The sequence below is a fragment of the Schistocerca nitens genome, chromosome 2 (genome assembly GCF_023898315.1).
Source record: "Schistocerca nitens isolate TAMUIC-IGC-003100 chromosome 2, iqSchNite1.1, whole genome shotgun sequence".
NCBI classification, from domain to species: domain Eukaryota; kingdom Metazoa; phylum Arthropoda; class Insecta; order Orthoptera; family Acrididae; genus Schistocerca; species Schistocerca nitens.
Genome location: NC_064615.1, coordinates 425,046,210 through 425,053,906, shown reverse-complemented (window position 1 = coordinate 425,053,906; position 7,697 = coordinate 425,046,210). Strand labels below are relative to the sequence as shown.

The window sequence follows — 7,697 nt, the reverse complement described above, 5'->3', positions numbered from 1 at the left end:
CGCTAAGCTGTCTGGAATTGTTGTCTAGTTTTTCATTAAGTTGTTTGTTCTGTTCACTAAGTTGTTTGAGACTTTCATTAAGGTTGTCTTGTTTTTCATTCTGTTGTAGCAATACTGCTATAATTTGATCCAACCCGACATTACCTACTCTATTCTCTGTGCTGTTTGATGACGTACCTGCAATTGTCACGTTTTGTGTAACCATTTGGTCATTCTGTGATTCTTGAAAATGGTTCCCAATCGGATGCGCTCTGTTAGTCACTACCTCGGAATCAAATAAATCTGCCGTACTTTGAGTACGGTGTTCATTTTCGTTAGAAAAATTCATCTGTTCACAATTCAAATTTTGCAAATCGAGCGTGTCGAACTGGGCACCGTTCATTGGATCAGAACGTCCCGCGACATCAATTGTCGTTAAATTAACAGAGGACACAACTGAATTTGTTTGCTCATCATTAGCATTAAAATCATTACTAGTGGTCAGTACGCACTGATTGTCTGAAAATGAAGTATTGTCATCATTACAATGAGTGTCGCAAATATTATCGGTCAAATTATTAGAGTCGGCTATTTCACTCATTACACATCGCGATGTACTGTTAACAGTTTTTCGCGGCATTTTCCACAAATCAGAATTAAGCACAAAGACAATGCAAAAAATGCAACAAACACAACTACAACAAAGAGCAACAAATTGCCGATGATCTGTGAAAGAAAGAGTGACAAATTAGTAAATGCGTTGCGCCAGATGCAAACTACATTTAAGTAAATAAGAGCAGATATATGACTACTTCTCAGAATATTCCCAAAGAAATACGATCCTGGGCGGATGTCGCCAAGTGTAACCTCCCCACAAAAATAATTATATAAATAAAAATTAACCAAGTGTAACCTCCCCTCGGAAATAAGAATTAAATGAATTTTAAATATTGTAACCTCTGAACAAAATTGGTTCCCATTTATAATCTCCGTGCAGAAATGCATTCACATTTAATGTACCCACAAAATTCTTTTCTCACTTAATGTTAAGTTCGAAACAGAAAAATTCCTAAACACCAAAATAATAAAAAAATTCAGTAACCTGGTAAATTTTATGACGACAGCAGCGCTGCGCCACGGCCCTGTATTCTGAATAAAAAAACAAAAATTCTTACCTCAATAAAAACTGCGAATATATCTGCTCTTACCTAAAAAATTTTCGGCACAGCTCCGTGCAATGCTGGCCTTTGCTTTGTGATTCATGAAAGGAATAATTATTCATTGGATAAAATCTTTAAATTGAAATTAATGTTTTTTTTTAAATTACTTTATATTATAAAAATTATTATTGGGCTTTTTTTAAAAAGAAATTGGATGACACTTAACATACATTACTAGATATGCGCAAGGCTGCTTCTTTATCTTCTACAATAATACTCATCCTCCAGAGTCCCGACCAGGGCACACTGCAGACAAGCGCAGACACGCGCAGACTACCGCCGACTACCGCAGACTCCTGCCGACTACTGTCGACTAGCGACAGGCAACAGCTAACTACATACTGCTCTCTGGTCAGAGACTCTCTTGCCTGTTGCAGGCAGCGCATACATCGCATATCTCTTACATAACCCTCCACTGGGGGGGGCAAAAATTTGGCAGCGATGGTGAGTCAATTGGACTTGCCATGAGCAACAATTTTTTCCTAATTAACTAAGTTTACAATCACAGAATATATACATATATGTAAGTGCAGAACATGAAATAAAATATAGTGCACATGCGCTCTGATGAGCACTCGCCGTCGTGGACAACACGCTACGTTCTATTACTTAAGATGTCTTCGAGTCACTCACTTATCTGTGAACCTATTCCGTATGCTCGTACCTTCGTTAACAGTCTACAGTGGACTACCGTGTCAAATGCTTTCCGGAAATCTAGATATATGGAATCAGCCTGTCGTCCTTCATCCATAGTTCGCAGTATACGAGGTGAGAAAAGGGCAAGCTGAGTTTCACATACCACTGACTTATTACCATGCCATTTGGTACATCCATCACTTATGTCTGTTCCCGAAGCAGTTTCTCACTTGTTATTGTTGTGTTCTCATGTACTGCTCAAGGGAGTGAATTACGTCTACTAGCTGCAGTATCCCAAAATAACGTAACATAAAATAAGGTGAACCTCCCAAACTGATAATTAGCGAATAATGTCACTCTAGCTAGAACGTTGGAAAAATACACATTCGGAACAGTAATGGCGATTGGTTACTGTTTCTGGTCACATCATTCTCTAATTAAATATAAATCTATAATTTATGTTTTGATTGTAAGGGAAGTCCAGTAATTTTTCTGACTGATGATTAAAGCCGTTTTTCACTTTTGAACTGCTAAACAAGCAACAATTAAAATAATACTGTATGACGAGCACTCGAAACAATGGCTGGATATTTCCCTCCAATTAAAAGTACCATCTAAATAGACGTTAACTCCCGAATTTATCTACTTTACGTTAGCTAAAAAAAGATCTCCTCTACCGCATAACAAATGTGTTTATACTATAAACACGTAGTGCACACTAATTAGCACGCACATCACATAAGACGCCAGTTCTTTGACCTATCGTAGGTACCGTTTGGGGCACTACTAATTTTGTTCATAAAAAGAATATTCCAACGTACAAACTCTAGGGTTAACAAAACTTTTTCATTTCATTCCGGGGTTGGTACAGAAGATTTGTGATATGGACAATCAAACAGTCTTGATTTTTAGTACATCACAAGGACGCCTTTCACCTTTATTTAGACATATTCAGATAGGCCTATGAAAGAAAAACTAAATTTGATAACAATAGCGTCACCACATTGAATTAGCTTGAATAAGAAGAAAATGCAAAAAAAGGTACTGATATCTGGTAGCGATAGGTACATGAGATACCGCGCGTAAAAGCATCCCAACAGGTAAATGTCTCTTGTCAAAGTTTTAAAAAACACAATGCGGTGTCGTATAAAATAGAATAAAACAGCGGATGACCGCAAGGTCTTTTCTAACCATTTGTCACCTACTTTGTCCCTAAATTGACAAACCACATTAGTAATAAGAAACAAGCAGCAGATAATCTCCTTACGGCATGTGTCGCAGTCCAGTGCAAACCAAATGGGATCAGGCCTACATTAAATCTTCACATCAATAACGTGCCGGAGGTGTAGTGCATATTCTGGCTACACACGTCACACTGGATATGAAACTATACAAGGCCACTAAGACTAATGTACGCAGCTCTTGACAGATTGCGCCTGCAGCCTGTGAGCTACTATAGCGTTCAGTTGCCAAATCTTGTCGTAACAACAAATCGTAACGGTTATTATAGATGACTGGTGTTCTAAAAATTGTTAGTAAAATGCGTACATATAATCCGCAATGATCAGGGTGAATAAAATTAATAACTGCAGCATAAAAACAAAACATTGCTATAGTTGATAGGCGAAAAAGAACACAAGGAAGCTGCGAACAGCAATTTTGAGTGTCCGGAGCAGTATTATAGCCAACAACATTGTGCACGCCCGAAACTCCCTAAAACAATAATCTACGCTCTTCTACACTCCCCCTGACGCACGGGATCGTGCCATTCTATCTACCTCTCACTACAAAAAGTGTCAAAGCTATGTCCGGATGCCAAGCAAGTGAGGCATGGAAGTCGTGGAATCTTCATGAAAGCAAATAAAACGTACAATATAATATATAATATATAATCACATCATCGTTAAAAACAACCAGTGTTAACTATATGGCACCCTGGTAAAACACAGACATCCCTCAGCGAAAAAGCTGATGGAAAAAATCGATCTTAAAAATCCCACTTCCAGACAAGAATAAAAGTTCCTGTTAAAAACTTTGAGTTTTGGGATGCAGTGCATTGACTGAGTGGTATTCCCGATGTGTCCAGCCAGAATATTCACTACACCTCCGGCATGTTATTGATGTAATGACATCTGTAGGCCTGATCCCGTTTGGGTTTCATTGGGCTGTGCGACTTGCCGTAATAAGGTAATCTGCTGCTTCTTTCTTATTTCTAGGGTGAGTTGTCAATTTTGCGAAAAAGCAGGTTGCATGTTTTCAAACCGATTTTACATGTTTTATTTTATATTATAGGACACTGCGCAGTGTTTTTAAAGCATTTACAAGGAACAATTAAATGCTGGGAAAGTTTTATGCGAGGTATCTCATGTACCCATCGCTGTCTATTATCGGTAGTTTATTTTTTCTTCGTAATCCGAGCTCACTAACGACGGTCACGCCACTATTATAAAATTTTGTATTTCTTCCGTAGGCCAGTCCGAAGATGCCTAAATGAAGATGAAACGCTTCATTGGTACGTAACGAAAAATTTTAATACTGCAACTAAGTTTACTTGTTCATATGTAACGCTAGTCTCTCTCTCAGTCTCTCTCTCTCTCTGTGGGTCTCCCTTTTATAGAAACACACCATTATTTAAAACTGGATATAACCTACAACGAGATTTGGTTTCAGTTTTATCGCACACTAGTCACGCATCATTAGAAATACTTCTCGACAGTGGAGAGTGTGTGAGAGAAAACCTGTATGGGTTAAATGATCAGCTGATGTTGTCATCAAAATGGAAAACTACTGATAACAGTTGCTTCTCTCCCAGCTTTAACATATTCGAATTTCCTCTTCCCAGAGATAAAAAATACATATGATTCAGAACCATATAAAATTTAATAACATTAGTATAGAACCGAACCGTAAATGTGTAGATCACTTAACAATTGGTCATCTAACTTAAAGATTTATTGAAGGTTACCTTTTCGTACTTGAACACCTTTCCCTCTATTAGTTTATCCATTTGAAATGTGTTGTTTGCTGCAGAAACCAAACTGTGTTATGAGCTTTGGTCCCTGAATCACCTGCAGACTTGAACACACAAGCCTAGAAATATCTACCTTAGTATTCTTAAGAAAAATGTGCGAGATACCTCTGTAACGAAATTTCGTCACCATGAATCCTTTTCGTACTGTAAAACAGAATGAATCTTAAAAAGAATAATGTAGAGTACAATTTATTACTAAATACACCTGTAATCAGTATCGTGTGTGAATACGACATTACTTTTAAGAAATAAATTTTTTGCGGAGATGACTCCTTATGAATCTTGAAGGGAGATTATTGATTTTATGTTCAATTCTTATAAGAAAACGTCCGGTAGTTACTGGGCTACATTTGGGTGCTAGTCTATGGTCGTTACAACCATGTTAAAACATAGAGACAGTACATTAACTTTTTATGCTTACAATAAAAGTTCCGCTGGAGACTTCCGCGCGACCCTCTCCCGACATTTTCGACCTGTTGCTTCATTCGTGTGTCAACGCTATGGAATCATGATAAAAGAACCAGAAGAGTTATTAAAAATGAACACTGCATTTATATTTTTTGCAAAGATTGTTTGGACGACAATATCTTAAACTTAGTAGCTGATACGTATCCATAAGAAGTACGATAACAAAAAAAGGATACATGAAAATCAAGCATTCCTACACAGAGGATGTGACTGAAGTTTTAGATTAACATAAGCATCAAATGATCCAAATGGGATTTTATGGATCACCTGATGTTAATTCTTGAGTTTATTTTTTATTTTTTTTAAACTGGTCACATACTTAGGAAACAAAAGATTCTCAATGAATTCAACGTGAGAGGTAATATAGGTGAACGTATACCCTCAATGTACTCGTGGACACTAAACCGCCTTCAAGTAACAGAACCTGTACATTTACAAATGCTGGTGGCAGAATGTTTTCATAAATCTGAACCTGAATGATTCAGAAATTATAGGTTGTGGCGTACTGTTGCTCATCTCGCGAACATGTATCGTTATCTTGGTGTGAAGGCCGGCCGAAGTGGCCGTGCGGTTAAAGGCGCTGCAGTCTGGAACCGCAAGACCGCTACGGCCGCAGGTTCGAATCCTGCCTCGGGCATGGATGTTTGTGTTGTCCTTAGGTTAGTTCGGTTTAACTAGTTCTAAGTTCAAGGGGACTAATGACCCCAGCAGTTGAGTCCCATAGTGCTCAGAGCCATTTGAACCATTTTTTGGTGTGAAATCCTTCCCCCCTGGAACTGTGTGGTGTAGATAAGTCAAAAGGGACTGTTGTTATCTTCCGCAAGGACCAATTGTTTTAGTCTCCTTGTAGTAGCGTTACGATACTAGCAGATGTAAGAGTGAAAGGAAATGTAGAGGAAATAGAATAGACGAGAAAGAAATCGACGAAAAAAACAGTGTAGCACAGTATACACTAATGGTAAAGATGGGAAATGTGCAATAGCTAAAGGTATTGATAAAGTCTAATTACTGGTTGCCAACGGCCTTGCCGCAGTGGTAACACTGGTTCCCGTCAGATCACCGAAGTTAAGCGTTGACGGGCTGGGCTAGCACTTGGATGGGTGACCATCCGGTCTGCCAAGCGCTGTTGGCAAGCGGGGTGCCCTCAGCCCTTGTGAGGCAAACTGAGGAGCTACTCGATTGAGTAATGGTTCCGGTTTCGGAAACTGACATACGGCCGGGAGAGCGGTATGCTGACCACATGCCCCTCCATATCAGCATCTAGTGACGCCTGTGGGCTGAGGATGACACGGCGGCCGTTCGGTACCTTTGGGCCTTCGTGCACGGTTCGGGAGAAATTTAGTTTAGTTTAGTAAATACTGGGTACGTATTAAACTATGAAACAGTTGACGCTGTTACGACAAGTAAACAATATCGGTAAACAAGCCCAATAAATCCGCCATAGTTTCTGCTGTGTTTCCGCCATACGTGGTAGACAGCGACAGACTTGAGACGCCGTGATACCCAAAGCAGTCTCATGGCGGCGTCACACATAATTCGGTCAGTCGCCTTCTAGGTGGCTCACATTCCAGGAACTAGTTTATGCTGCGCTTACAAACCATTCACACAGTCCATTCATCCGCCAATAACTACATCTGCCACCACAGAGAGTACTGATACTCGGAACTCTTAGATGGATTCCAATACGTCAAAAACAGTCTCGTGCTGCATACTGATATGCCGAGCGCAAGATTAAGGTGACCGCCCGCCAATACTTCCCCACTTGCCTTCGTTTGCCTCAAGTTCTCTCCACTTGCCTACAGTTCTCGTCAGTTGTCCAGCAGGTTATCTACGGTTGCCAACCAGTTCCAACTGTCAGTCATCGCCGATCGTCTAAGATCAGTCTATGTGATAGTGAAAGTGTTCGCCTGTTCATAGACAGAACGTGTAAACTAACAGCATTCTGAACTGCAGTTACATTACTTAGTGGTCATCAACTACATTAGGTCAGCGCAGGTTCAGTAATTTTACATCAGCACGACGCCTTCTTTGACGATATTTTGATGTAAATTTTAATAAATGATTGTTCTTGTTTCCTATTTGTTGCCCTAGTTATTTTGTTTTAGATATTTTACCGGGTGACGTGACTGCGGTAAGGGCGCAAGTAGCCCATATTTCTACAGCCACGGAATTCTGTGGCAGAGGGTTCGCTTCGAGCTATCTTTATGTTGGGAACCTAAGTCGCTGGTGAACACAGCATGTTTGAGCCAACAGGCGAGTTCAGAGACAGTGATTTTCGGGCAAGTGCGCAGTGGGCAAGGCCTGAGGCCGTCGTCGGACCCATCGCTGGAGAAGGATTTTCAGTGGTGCAGAGTATGCGATGC

General features: G+C 39.9%; 1 pseudogene; it reads left to right on the top strand.

The window, feature by feature from the left end:
* The first annotated feature begins 6,348 nt into the window (after positions 1-6,348).
* LOC126238439 (5S ribosomal RNA) lies at positions 6,349-6,466 on the top strand (annotated as a pseudogene).
* The last annotated feature ends 1,231 nt before the right edge of the window (positions 6,467-7,697 follow it).